Source organism: Peromyscus californicus, unplaced genomic scaffold (genome assembly GCF_007827085.1).
Source record: "Peromyscus californicus insignis strain IS unplaced genomic scaffold, ASM782708v3 Scaffold_20__1_contigs__length_68692818, whole genome shotgun sequence".
In the NCBI taxonomy this organism is placed as follows: domain Eukaryota; kingdom Metazoa; phylum Chordata; class Mammalia; order Rodentia; family Cricetidae; genus Peromyscus; species Peromyscus californicus.
In genome coordinates this window covers 50,440,984-50,455,164 of record NW_026294503.1, presented here as the reverse complement: position 1 = coordinate 50,455,164, position 14,181 = coordinate 50,440,984, and the positions used below count along the sequence as shown (strand labels likewise).

The following is a 14,181-nucleotide window of genomic DNA, read 5'->3' as shown; positions in this document are numbered from 1 at the left end:
GAGCTACATTCAGGGTCACCCCAACACTGTCCCAAGGGAGGGAGGCAGGAAAGGACAGGAATTTCTTGGATCTGGTTGGGACCACGGGCTGAGAGACACTGGGAGCCAGCCTGGGGTGTGCTGTGAACAACTGACTTGGAGACACAGGATCTGTCGCTCCACTGGTGTAGAGAGAGGCCAAGTGCCCTGTCCAGGGCTCGAGTCCCAGAGGGGCAAATGCAATGCGATAGACAGGGAAAGTCGCTACCCTGAGCAGCTCTGGCAGCGCTTTGTCCCAATGCTGTGGTTGCCTTATTTCCACAATGACCGAGGACCAGGTGTAAATTCATGTCACCACAGCCTTTATTTTTACCCAGCCCCCACACTGCAGCCCCGACCCGATCTGTGGCACAGGCTCTCCATGTGGCTTGCTGAGCGGGGGGGGGGGGGGGGGGGGGGGGGGGGGGCCTCCATGCGGATGTGTTCCTGGGCTCCTCAGGGAAGGCAGTAGGTTGTATAGTTATCTTCTAAGGGGCAACATCACTGCCCTGAAACCACACAACCTACTACCTCACCCTGCGGGGTCCATGTTCTGGAGGAGGCCCAGCCCCTCCCCACCCACCCTGGCCACAGGCCACCAGAGCCCTAGGGCACAGCTGGCACAGGGCGGGGGGGGGGGGGAGTGAAGACAGTGATTCAGAGAGACCTGTACCCACCAGACGGATGAGGGAAGCCTCCAGTGTCTGAACCCATCACCCCGGGGACAGTGGCCTACCCAGTCCAGTTGTATGGTTGTGCTCCCAGGGTACTGAGCCATGCTGAGACCCTGCCCCCCATTTCCTTCATGGAAAAGATGCCCTGTCTCTATGTCTCGGAGACCTGACCCTGAGCTGGAAAGCTTGGGCATGTGCCAAGTGTGGAGTGTGTAGCAACTCTGGAACAGAGGTGAAGGTCCAGCCCAGACCCTTTCCTCGGGGAGAGCTGTGAGTCCAGGCCTAATATGATGAGGTCAGGGGAAGTAAAGCCCTTCGGTGTGGTCAAGGGAGAGGAGGTGCCTGGAAAGGCTACATGTCTGCTTTCACCCCCACGCCCCAACCCTTGCAGATGAGTAACAGACCAAGGAGGTCAAGGGACTGTCCAAGGTCCCTGTTGGACTTTTTTTGTGCATGGCAACTACCACCCCTGTACCTCCCTCAGCCTCCCAAGCCAGGGCCGGCGGATCCACTGCAGATATTGCGGCCACTTCAGGAAAGACAGTAGATTGTATAGTTACCGCAGAGCGGGGCAGAGCCCAAAACCATACAACCTACTACCTCACCCCAAAGGCCGTCAGTCAGTCTTGGTGTAGAGCTGGATGTTACGGCGTCTTGAGATGCCTCCTGGAGGAAGGAGGAGAGCTGGGAGTATGGTGAGGGGCCCAACATGGCCAGCTCGTTGCTGAGGGTATCAGCCAGCGGCGGACTGGGATTCCCCCCAAAGTGGGCCAGGACACTTAAAACAAAATCACCAAGCAGAGAGAATGAAGGAAGTGAGGGGGCGGGGTGGGGAAGGAGAGAGGAAAGCTGACCAGTCACTAGGCAGGAATGGCCACAATGGGGGAAGGGTGGTCGCTTGTCAAAGGCCAGCCAGGTCCAGGGGGTTTCCAGTGCCCACCCCTGAGACCCAGCCTCTGTACACTCAGCTGTAGCATAGAGTTGAAGGCACCAGAACTCCAGCTAGGAAGAGGCCTTGGGCATGTACCCTCCTCCTCTTACACAGGAAGAGCCCCTCCTTGAGGGCTCTGGGTCTGTCCCTGCCTCCCCGCTCAGGGTGGCCTCAAGTGACCTTGCTGCAGAAGGCTCAAAACCATTTTTTTCCTTGTGGGAGGCAGCCTAGCTCCCCATGGCGGCCAGCTGGGCGGAAGTGCAGACCCTGGCTGGACACTGATGGCCAGTCTGTCCTTGGCGACTAGCACTTCCTGAAGCCAGCAGGGGCTCTGTGCTTGGCTCTGAGCTTGGGGCTCCCAGAGCCTTGGACAGAGCCCAGCAGGGAGGACGCCCTGGTAAGGCCAGGCAGCCTGGTGTGGCCTGTACTGCTCACCGTGAGGTGGGACAGGTAAGATCCACTCTGGGGCAACAGTCAGCCTGTACACACTGCTCACAGCCACTAGCTTGCTGGGGGAACCTTGGGCCAGTGTATTTAAGCCCATCTTATAAGCAAGGCTTCCAGCCTCCCCAGCTGAGCAGTAACAGTGTGCCGGAGCATTCTTCCCGCCTTGTAAGATGCTTCTGGAGCTCCCTGCTCTTCGGTACCAACACAGACTTGGAGACTCCACTACAGGCCTCCTTCCAGTTTTCCTAGGCAGGCACCAGGCTGGGCAGAGTCATCTAATCCTCCAGCTGTGAGGTGGGGTCACTGTGAAGAAACTGAGGCTCTGAAGGCTGAGTTTCTAGGCCCAGGTGGCTCTGCCTTCAGAGGGGAAGGGGCTGCTGCTTACAGGCCTCAGGCAGGTTTGCCCGGCAATGCAGAGGGAAGCTCTGTGCCCGGTTCCAGGAGGCCTGGCAGCTTTTGCTCTTTGCATGATGCCACACCTCCCTCCCTCCCTCCCTCCCTGCCAAGGGTCACAGGAGCAAGTCAGAGGACCCTGGGTCAAAATGGAGCCATGAGGTTTAAGTCCACACTGTGTACCCAGATCTGGAGTCTATGAGGCAGAGTGGCTTGGGAACAAGGCCCCAGAGCGCTAGTGTGGCCCGGTCCTCGGTGGGCAGGCACTGTCCAGCCCCAGAGGACATCTATGTGAGCCACTGGTGTGCCATCCCCTGCCTCGAGCCTGGACCCTTTCACTAACAGGTGGAATATCCCCCAGGATGGTCCAAGTAGAGCCAGCAAGGCAGGAAGGCCTCTATGGGAAGAGAGTGTGTTTCAGGCACCCGCCTCATGTTCCCATCCATGATGAATGGACCAGGTGGGAAGGTGGAGGAGCGTCACTGCCTGGCCACAGTTAACCTTGTCAGTTCCCAGGATGCACCTGGCTGTGGGAGAATGACTGAAGGCCACTTTGGCCATCCCCATCTGAGCCCCTCAGAAGCACCTTGAAGAAGGCACACCTTGACAGGGGCCTCTCGACACTTGGGGTTCTGCCCCTAGCCGGCAGGATACAGTATGGTGAGCAGGACTCCCTGGAAGGTCTTGGCTGTCTTTTCACTGGGTGATCCTATGCACACCTTGCATTTCTGTGGGGTCCCTTTAGCTGGCTCTTGGGGATTCTCAGCAGCTCCTTGGCCACTCAAGTTAGCAATCAGCAGGAGGCTGGTGTGCCATTGCGACAGCCCCAAAAGGGCCTGTCCTGCACCTGTCCCTGCCTACCCTCCCCGAGGTTTGGGGCTTCACTGCAACCCAAGCCATGCAGAGCCCAAGCTGTGGGAGAGAAATAACGGGAGGCAAGCATCCTGGTCCCTCCTTGACCATGACTACCACCCCCTGTGCCTTAGCCCAACCTGGGAACAGAAGTGATTCTGTTCCCCTCATCTGGCCTTTCTTCTTACTCTAGGCACGACACTTTTGGCAGGTCCTCCATCAATGCTGGGTGGCATGGGGGGTATTAGCATCACACTGGAGGGCTGCGTGATGGCGGTGGGGGACAGAGAGAAAAGAGTTGCCTTTGAAGTCCCCAGAGAGCTCTCAAGGCTGGGTGACCTGAAGGGCGTGAGCCTCCGGACAGTGTATCTTCAGGGTAGGGAGGCCGCTTCTCTTCCACTCAGAGCCAGTAATGAATGGAACCGCAGCTCTGTTAAACCATGTCCAGCCTGGGTAGGCTGAGAGGGGGTCAAAGAGCATCATATTACAGTGCATTATGGGTAGATGAGATGAATCATCTGGGGGGCAGTCTGCTGGCGGGAGGCACCGTCCTGGGGGGGGAGTACAGGCCTCCAGGCAAAGGCATCTAAACTGGGGTGCTGGAGCAGTGTCACCGATGTGGTTCTGACCTTATCCTTTCTTACTCTGAGGTCTCCCATGGCCCCCTACTTTCCAAGGAAGGACAGCGGGGTCCCACTCACCACAGGGGAGTCAGCTGCACGCAGAAGCTCCTGCTTGGTACCACTTCCTGACCTGCCTGGGTTTAGAAACAAAAGCAATGACCATCAGCCTCTGAAGGGAGAAAGCCTGGCCCCCCAGATGCCCGCCCTGGCTGCACCCTGATAGCCCACAGCACAATGACATTATCATCCAGTCCTGTCTGCTGCCTGGTGACACACTGCACGCAAAGCCTTGGATGGAATGGCTTCTAAAACCAGCCCCGCGCACGCTGGACATGCTCGGCAGAGACTATGAGTCAAAACCTCATCCGTGGTGGCCGAGCATGTCTATGTGGGTGGCCAGTGGCCTTCCTGGCCACTGGCTGTGAGGTCTGAGGGAGGGAGAAAGCACCATGAGGGGACAGGCTCATGCTCGCCCTCATGTACACTGTGGTAGTTAACTGGACCCGGGAAGGGGAGTTAATCCTTTCAGAGGTTGTCAGTGAGATGTGGCTTCCCTAGGACATAGGGCAAGTGATGCCTCTCTCCCCCAAGAGCAGAGACCCAGTGAAGGGGCCCACTGGACCACACAGGCTTGCTCCATGGATCAAGTTGCTATCTTACCTCCTTTGGACCCACTCTGGCCAACGCATCACGGCAGAGCCAGCAGAAAGAGGGAAGGCCAAGCAGGGGCATGGTGGCAGTGAGAAGCGGCCTGGCCGGCCACAGGGCTCTGGAGCCGAGCCTAGGGTGCGGAACACAGAGACAAGCCCTGCTTGGGATCTGCCCGGTTCTGTCCATCAAGCCAGGGTGGTTTGTTAGAAGCCTTGTTATTCCCGCACAGCTCAAGGAAAGGAAGATGAGGCCATTGGCTATTGAGGGTCTGGTGAGGACACAGGGGTGGGAAAGCCCTCTCCCTGACTACCAGCCTTGGCTGCACCCCCGAGACAGCCAAGCTATCCATCACACAGACACTTTCTCTGATCCTTCCCACTGTGCCCATCGGCCCCTCCCCCAACCCACAAAGCAGCAAAATGCCCTGGGCAAGCCTCCTCTGCCCTCCTTGGCCATCTCCCAGGCCCTCCCCACCTCCTGCCTTTTGCCCTGGTCTGTCCCTCTGCCAGGAACCGCTGACCTGTTCTTCCTGTTTCTTTCCACAAGGCTCCTGCTCTCCAGGGGGCCTCACTCTGCCCAGGGCTCGGAGTCTAGTGAGGCTGACCCACAGGTGCCTGTCTTGGATCCATTTCTCTCAGGTATCTCTCCATGCTCTGGTGGCAGGCATGGCTACCATGGTCTCCTCAGATCTTATGCAGCTCTGCCCTACACCGGGGGCTTACACTGGTTCCACAAGACTTCAGGAACGGTCGCCCTTTCCTGGTCTGGACTCCAGAGCCATTTGTGAGTGAGCGAGGAAAAGGCCCAGTTCCGTACTTGCGGGGCGTTGAGATGTGCCAGTCTTACCCGTACAACAGCCAGGCCTTGACCACTGGCCTCCGCCCTGGGGGGTTGGGACCCACATAAATGCCTCCTTTCTCAAGGGGTAACAGGGAAGGGGTCCTGAAACAAACCAGAGGGACCCGGTGGGGCGAGGCTGGGGGAGGGCCAGTGGCAGGGCGGGCAGTGCACATGAATGGCGATCCTGAACAGGTCACCAGGGAGTGAGCAGTCAGCAGACGCCCTGCCATCTGCCAGCTGCCAGCTCTCAGCTTTGCCCCAGTCCGGCAGTGTCTGCCCACGGGCAGGGTGCCTGGAGGAGGAGCCAGGCTGGCCAGGACAGGTGCGCTGAAGACCTAGGCAGGCAGGTGGCCCTTTCAGAGCTGGGCGGATGTCTGGAGAGAGAGAGAGAGAGGCAGACAGACGGTGTCACCCTGAAGTCACCTCAGGCTTGGCTTGGGGCCACCAAGAGCCAGACCCCCCCCCCTTCATGGCAGCCCCCGCCCCCCATGCTGGCCTCCCTGATTAGGTTTCTCCCATAAAGCGACCAGTGTCTCTGCTCAGTAGGCCGTGCCAACAGTGAGTCTGGGAACGATGGGAGGGTGGCATCCGGCTGGGCAGAAGGCGGGCCTCCTTGTGAACACGGCCCATAAAGTTAACAAGATGAATGCTCACTGACTAGGCCTGGGTCAGTGTGCCCAGAGGCAGGCCATGCCCACTGAGGACCATCTTGGGTCTGGCTAAGACAGGCATGTTGGGGGTGACCAAAATCTCAGTCACCAAGACGAGAAACGCTTGTGTGTGAAGTTTAGAGACGTGATGAATGCAAACACATTACAAGATCCTATCTGAGCGAAGATGACCCAGGTTTGCTCAGTGTCCCCTGGCTCCAGACTGGACTGCTCTGGCGGGTGTGTGGGGAAGCGCCCCACAGTCTTGAATACCCTCTTCCAAAAGTGTACCCCAGGGATGCAAGGTCAAACCTGGAGCTAGCATCTAAATGCCCCGGGCCTGGCTCTCTCCAGCCCTACACACCTCATGCTGATCCCAAGACGGATCTGACCTGCACTGGGCTTTGGGTAGACTCGAGACCTGTGGTACCCTGGTGGCACACCCACCCCTAGAACAAAGGTGATGAATGCTGTGACTCACAGAACTCACGAGAGACAAGGGGAGACTCAGGGTCTAGAGCTGGCTGGGGAGGCCCAGATCTGAGCCTAGCTCTCTCCATCTAGAAACAGGGTCCGAGGCGAAGGTCAGCTGGCTCTGTACCTTTTCTGGAGAGCCAGTGAGATAGCTCTGTGGTATGGACAGCAGCCGGAGGCATAAGGAAGCTGCTGGCTTATGCCTAGGGCAAAGCACAGATGGCCTGCTGTACATTGGGGGAAAGGCCATTGTGTGGGGCCTCCTGCTCCCTGGACTCAGCCTGGGGCTGGACATTTCGGCTACAGGTGACCAGCTTTGAGCAGCAGGTATTCTCCACTCAAGCACTGTCCGGGTCATAGGAAGGTGCGTGGGAACTGACTACAGGTGCCACATCGTGAAGCATGTACTCTGACTGCTCTTTGACGGCCCCCCTCTGCCAACTCCCTCTGAGCCTGGCCTCCCTTGGGAAAATTTTCTTGTTCTAGGAAGCCTATACCCCAGGACCCCGGGAGGTTCTATCGTGGCCTGGCACATGAGAAGGCACTGGTCTGGGCAGGTGAGCGCTGGGACATTCTGTCGGAGCTCCCTTGAAGGAGGGCATGGCCTGAACAAGCCTCACTTCAGGGTGACAGAATGTTCCTCCTGGGAGCTGTGGGAAAGAAGTCTGGGGCCGGCCGGCCGGCATCCAGCTAGCTTCCTCGATGAGACAGCAAGGCCCTGCTGTCTACACATAGCTTCTTGCTATCCTGGCAGAGAGTACAGGGCCAGGCAGGGCCATGGAGCAACCCCCACGCTGCCCAGGAAGATTCAAAGGCATTTTATGCCATACCCTCTTCCCTACTTCACGGGAGACTACCTCGTAGCTTCTTTAATGGACCCCCATCACAGAGGTGGCGGGGCGGTCTGGCCACTCCCAGCTCCCAGAGCTTGCCCTGTCTGTCCTACCTTGGGAAGCTGGAATGCACTGTCAGTATAATGATGACTCAGGGGTGCTGGGGGTGCTGGGGGCCTGGATGGCATCATTATGGCATCACTCTGGGACGTGCTGCTTCTGATCTCTGGGAAGGCAGAGGAACAGTGTTGGCGGGGGGAGCTTCACGTAGCTCAGAGCCTCAGCGGTCTGGTGGATGGCCTTGCTCTTGGAGCAAAGCAGCCTCCTCTAGCAAGCACCTGGACTACTTAACAACATCATAGGCAACCCAGGCCAGGAGACGGTCTGGCCATTGTGAAATCCTAGCATTCTGTACCATACTCAGCCAGGGAGTACCAAGGTCCCTGGGCAGGGCATGTGGAGGCAGGAGGCTTTCCTCTCGGGGGGACCTAACTCAAACCTATGCTTGTTGATGGCTCCACTTAGGAACCCGGTACCACAGTGCAGACATCATTCCTAGAACCACCCATGCTGGCCCCACCCCTGACAAGGACTCCCTCTAAAAGTACAGCGTTAGTGGCGGGTTTTCCGGATTCTGATGTGTGCAGCCTCCTTCTCGTTTGCTTGGTGGGTAGCAAGGAATCAGTGGATCTGGGTAAGAGGCCAGGACTCCCAGGCTGCCTTGCCAAGCAGCTGGCTGTGCCAAGCCCGGGGCGGCCATGGCCAAAGCCAAGCAGGGTGGGGGCTGGTCCTGGGCTCTGTCCAGGCCACTCGGGGCAGGCAGGAAGCAGGGGTCTCCTCCTCTCCAAGGCTACTGCTCGTTTCAGCTACAAAATGGCGGAGGGCTGTGTCGGCCATTTTGTGGCACCCTTGGAAGACAAAGGCCGTGAAAGCCAGAGGGTGGGACCAGTGGATGCCTGGCAGGGAGGAGGGACAATCACCTAATGAGACAAGGCTCCTTCCAGAGCCTTCCTCCCGCCCAAGCTCCAAGCATACTCAGGGCTTCCAGAGACTTCCATACTTCCCTTCAAGGGGCTCCGGGTGGTGTGCCTGTTAAAAAGCACCGAGGTTCTCCCACTTTATGGTGACAGTTGGTCCCACGAGCCGTGAGGCGTCCCGGGCCTGAGCTCTTCTGGGTTACAATTCTCTGCCCTAGGGTCTCTGCAGGACATGTCCTTATCTGCCCAGGTTGGGGAGGCCCCAAGCCAGGGGGCTCAAGTGCCATCCTGTGCTCCAAGAACTAGTGGGCTAGATAGCTCCTTCCCGTCTGGGGCCCACAGGTCAAGGGGTCAGTTGCCAAAGTGGCCATCAACAGAATGCCAGGGGGACTTCCTTCAGGAGCGTATGGCCACGCCCTATTCCCCACTTTCTGTGGATCCAGCGAGGGACAGCCCTTGCTTCCTTGTCTTGTTCCAGCTGCTTCTTAAACAAGCGACCAACATCTACGCACATCCCCCTTTCTGGCCTGTGGCCAGGGGTCCCACTGCCCCGTCACCACGGCGGGTCGCCAAGCCTCTCTAGGCAGAGGGCAGTGGGCACTCAGTGATCAGCCAGAGCCCCACGGAGGAATGGATCTAGGTGTTGGAGGGGCTCCTTTGTGTCTCCTCACCACCCCCGTTTCTCTTTTATTCAGAATCCAGTTATAAAGCAGAGGCGGAGAGGACGGCTCTAGCGGGTACTGGTCCCACCTCGGGCTGTCTCCCTCTGACCTACGCAGAGCAAAAAATCTGTGTGGCGTACAACCCCACTTCACGGGTAGCTAGTCTGAGGCCCAGGGGGCAGGGATACTAGTCACAGAAGCCACCTGGCAGGGTGGCTGGGTCATGGGAGAGATGCAACTCACACAGCCAAGGGCTCGGGCCTCTGACAGGGACCAGTCGACATGAATCCAGGGCGGGGCCTGTGACAAGACAAAAACAAACAAACAGAACAGGAGTGGAACTGAGAGGAGTCCGCATCGTCTTGGCAGGGTGAAACTGCCACGGCGACATGGCAAGGGTAGACCCCCACTCATCACCTGTACAACCATAGCAGTCCTGAGAACTCTGGGGCGGTAATAGCACAGCGGCCTCTTTTTTTTTTTTTTTTCCCAGCACTAAGGGCCTCTCCTCAGTGGGAAGCCACAGGGTTCTGGCTTCAAGTCCCCTTGCTGTAAACTCATGAGTCAGTGCTGGGTACACACTAAGGACCCATAGGTATGAATACAATTTGGGGGGAGGGGTGTTGGTGGTACTGGGGACTGAACCCAGGCCTCTACCACTAAGTGACATCTCTAACCCTTTGAAAGTCTTATCTTGAGGGCCTCGCTAAGTGTCCCAGTCTGAACGTGGATCCACTCTCTACAGCTCAGGCCGGCCTCAACGACTTCCCAAGTCACTAGGATCACAGGCCTTTGCCACAAGGCCCAGCAAGTGTGAGCATTTTGTACCTTCAATGTGCCGGGCACTGCTAAGTCGCTCGGAAGTAGGGTTCACTTTGTCCTCGTGACAACGTGGTCCTTGGCTAGAGGGTGGAGCACAGAAACGTTGGGATTTTGCTCTCCACCCTCACCCCCCTCCCCAGTCACACAGCAGCATGGGAGTTTTCATCCTCCCCTGTTTTAGGAACGAGGGAATACAAAACTCAGCGACATTGTGAGGGGTCACAGAGTTGTTCCGAGGGATCAGAGCGTCTCTGAGAGAGCTCCAGGAAGCTGCACACCCCAGAAGGCCAACGGTGCCTTCCCAGGGGTCTTTTAGCTTCCCAGGAACATTTCTCCAGAATCATTCTCACTCAGCCTGGCTGGCAGGGGGTCCTTGGGAGCTGGAGGCTGGAGCGCCACAGGGAGACACGAGCTGGTGCTAGACCAAGGCTGGGTCTGTGTGGGTCAGTAACTGCACTGGGGCCAACGAGCAAATGCAAGGTATTTGTAAGACTGGATAAAGAGCATCCTGGCGCTGGAGCAATGGCTCGGCAGTTAAAAGCGCTCTGTGCTCTTCCAGAGGACTCCGGTTCTATCCCTAGCATCACGCGGTGGTTCACAACCATCTGGAACTCCAGTTCCAGGAGACCCAGTGCCCTCCTCTAGGCTCTACGGGCACCAGGCACAAACATGGCACACAGACACGTATGGAGGCAAAACACTGATACACACTGATTTTTTAAAAATCCTTTTTTTCCCCCCGAGACAGGGTTTCTCGGTGTAGTCTCGGCTGTCCTGGAACTCCCTTTGTAGACCAGGCTGGCCTCGAACTTACAGAGATCCACCTGCGTCTGCCTTTCAAGTGCTGGGATTAAAAGTGTGTGCCACCTTTGCCCGGCTAAGAATTCTTTTAAATTTTTTTTAAGAGATCTAGAGTTGGAGCTCAGACGGTGGAGTACCTGCCCAGCAAGTCTCAAATCCTAGGTTCAGCCCCCAGCACTATATAAACGGGCTGTAGTGGCTCACACCTATAATCCAAGCACTCCAGAGGCGAAGGCAGAGGATCGAGAGTTCAAATCTAGGCTAGAGACCTTATTTTAAAAAACACAACAGTATCCAGCTATTACATAAATCTGTGTCCTTTCTCACCCTCCAGACGACCCTGGGGGCAGCTGGTCTCTAGGCTGGGAGTGCCAGACCTTGGGAATCTGGAAGCCCCATCTATAACTTCCAGTGTGCATCTACCTTGGCTGTCCAGCCCACCGCCCCCAAGCCTCAGTTTCCCTCAGAGACTGAGCAAGGCCATGTGGCCACCACTTGCTAGGCCAGTGGTTGGCTATGCTTGGCTACTTGCCGGGGCCAACACTCTAAGCACGGTGCGGGTCATGGCTGGCTAGACAAGCATGGAGAGAGCACAAGGCCAGGGACTTGCCTGTGCTCAGACCTCCCAGGCCCAGATCCAGTCTGGCAGATTTCTCGGGGTGCAATTCCAACCTTGCCAACTGAATCCTAGAGCCCCAAACTTGCCACAGCCCCCTAGTCTAAGCAGGTGCCTCAAAGACCTCAAGGCCCAGTGTCCCCAGGCCACAGGTGAGGTGAGGCTAGCTCTCTCTACCCATAGAGGCCCCTGGAAAGGAGAATGGGATGGTAAGCCCCATATTGTGTATGGAGGGGGTGTCTCTGAAATTAACCCTCACTAACACTTGCACTGAGTAAGCACCCACTGCATACATCCAGTGCATCTTGTGTGCCTGGTGCTAAGTAGGGGCTGGGTCATGGACCAGGACTGGCCACTCTCCCCAGCCCAGCCCATCCTTTTCAATTCTGGACTCTTCCTCACAGGTCTTGGCCCAGGACCCTCTGAGACTCCCATCTTTGCTCCTGGAGCCCTACACCCACAGTCTCCCACATACATTAGCACTCAGGACTTGGGGGCACATTCCGGGACTGAGCCCTTGTAAAAGGTGCACCCCATCTATGTCCATGGGACACTGGGGGATTGTGTGTACACAATCTGCCTATAGCTGAGATGGGGTATCATAGGCAGGTCTGGCTTAGGGTGGGTACTTAGGAAAGCCCAGGATCTGTAAATCAGAGCCCCTTGGCCAAGAGCTCCTAGGTCCCCCGGGATACCTGGGCCAACTGCACTCCTGAGGTATGTCCAGGTGTTCTGCTCAGTCTCTCTTCCATCTCTGCCTGTGCTTTCCCGCTCTGTCCTGTCCCATCTTCCGAGGTCTGGAGGTCTCCCGCCCTACCCCAAACTGTCTATTCAGTGCCTACTCTCAGGCACTGGCTAGCATCCCTGACCCCAGGTGCAGACACAGAGACCAGGGTAGTGTGTGTGTGTCAGCCCATACACACCAATGCACAGATAGCAGAGGGGTCTCAGGCCCAAATACAGGGTGTTTTGGCTTATACAAGATGGCGTGGGGCCCTGCCTGCACCCTGGGAGATGAGACTGCCTCTGACTATGGCCACACCAATGCCTTGGATCTAGATTCATCTAGGTGGGTCCAAAGCATCTGGCTCCTTGCCGGAGGGGACAAGGGTGAGCACAGCTTCCAGGCTGGCCGCCACCTCTGCGCACAAGAGACCCCAAGTACACAGGTTCCCAGTTATAACTAACTGCAAGGTATCCGTGGCAGAGGAAGCAAGGACCTTCACCACTGAGTCCTGAGTGATGCTGCAGGTAATTCACAGTCCTGGGGTCATCTCACTGTTCTATCTCCCTCTTGATAGCTGGGGCAGAAAGATGGCCCACTCTAGTGTCCTGGGTATGCCTGGATATGTCCAGACATCCTAGAGTCCCAGAAAGAGGCTGACAGGAGTTGAGACGGCCCAGCCAAGACCCAGCATATGCAAACCTCCAGGTCTGCATGGCTGCATGGACCCACAGCAATATCATCCAGGAGAGTTGGGGTAGGTGGCCCTGAATTCCATAAACAGCCAAAACACTGCCACTGACCTGGGTTGGACATGATCCTTGAGCTTCAAGAGTCACCTGGGAAAACTGTCCAAGAAGAAGCTGAAGCCTAGAAGGAAAGAGACACTAGTTGGATGTTGGGGTACATCCATGAGTACCCTTTTTGCATTTATATTGTTTCCTACGAACACCAACCCGTAAGGGCCCCCAAAAGGCCTTGGCACAGCTTAGGAGCCATCTGGAACTTGGGGTAGCTCAAGGCCAGGAAACCATTTTATCCATGTGGCCTCACGGCCAAATGTTGGGGCTCAAATCTCATAAAGGTCTGAGCCTGCCCCTCCTCCAAGGACCTGGTCACCAAGGACCTAGAGGCTGCAAGGATGAGCCACACACAGAAGCCGTCCCTGGAGGTAATGACATGCCAGAGAACCTCAGAGTTCTGGCCAAACTGCTGCCACTGGACCTCTGGTGGGTGGCATACAGAGCCTGCCAAGGGCAGAGTGGGTGCCCTTGCCCTACCTAAGTGATGTATAGCAGGTCCAGGCCTCCAAGTGGCTAGGTCATCCCAACCGACGAGGCCTCTTGCACACCCTATCATGAGAGAAAGCATCACAGCTTCACCCATTTCTCAGCCTACCCTCCTGAGTTATCACCACCATGCACAGACTCCAACTGGATGGCTCTGAGTAACAGAGAGCAGATGCTGAGCCTGCTGAGGCTGGCTGAGGGGAGGCTAGCGAGAGCTGGGACAGGGGCCACACTCTGGACCCAGCGAATTAACACGGTCTGCCACCTCAGGGAACCTGCAGTTTCCAAAGACTGTATGGCTCCCTGGGTCTTTCCTCTGAGCTACAGGTATTCAGGGGGTCACTTACAGGCCTGGATCTCCACCAGCAGGTATCCCTGCCCATTTTGTGGACTACTACACTGAGGCTTAAACACTGACGGAGCCAGTCTGGATGACAACGTGCAGCAGGGGGGTTGGAGGACAGGGCCGGGTGTGCCTACTGTGTCACTGGGCTGCAAGAGGCTGTCTCGGAGCTAATTCTGCCCTCCACCACAGGCAATCTGTCCCTGCCGGATTCCATCTGCTTCAAGAGGACAAGTCAGGTCATCGTGGCCTGCAGGGCAGAAGGCGGGGCTGGAGCAGGGGCCTGGAATCCTTGGCACTGTCCCGTCCTGTCCTGGGCAAGGATCTTTCTCACTGGGTGGAGGCCAGGCTGAGCCCCTGATGGGCTGGGGGCAGGGCCAGGCCTGGCACCAGGTAAAGCCTCTGAGGAGAGGACTGGTCCCGTCTCCTCTGAAAAAGCGACTGCGGATTCTTGTCGGCCAGTCCACTATCATATCCAGGACTGTTTCTGATGGAGTGAGAACTCTGCCCAAGTGGGGCAGATGGCTACCTGTGTTTGAGGTCCCACGGGGTCTTCTTTTT

General features: G+C 57.1%; 1 long non-coding RNA gene across 5 annotated transcripts; it reads right to left on the bottom strand.

Annotated features, from left to right (window-relative positions):
- Positions 1–442: 442 nt before the first annotated feature.
- Positions 443–14,181, bottom strand: LOC128116904 (uncharacterized). Of its 5 annotated transcripts, XR_008220626.1 has the most exons (5): positions 14,150–14,177; positions 12,792–12,858; positions 9,854–9,927; positions 4,599–9,325; positions 443–4,072 (listed from the first exon to the last, which is right to left on the bottom strand). It is a non-coding gene; the product is annotated as an uncharacterized LOC128116904 (long non-coding RNA). The 5 variants fall into 5 exon arrangements; XR_008220623.1 differs by lacking the exon at positions 14,150–14,177 and having other exon boundaries at positions 12,792–14,142; XR_008220624.1 differs by having other exon boundaries at positions 4,599–12,858; positions 14,150–14,181.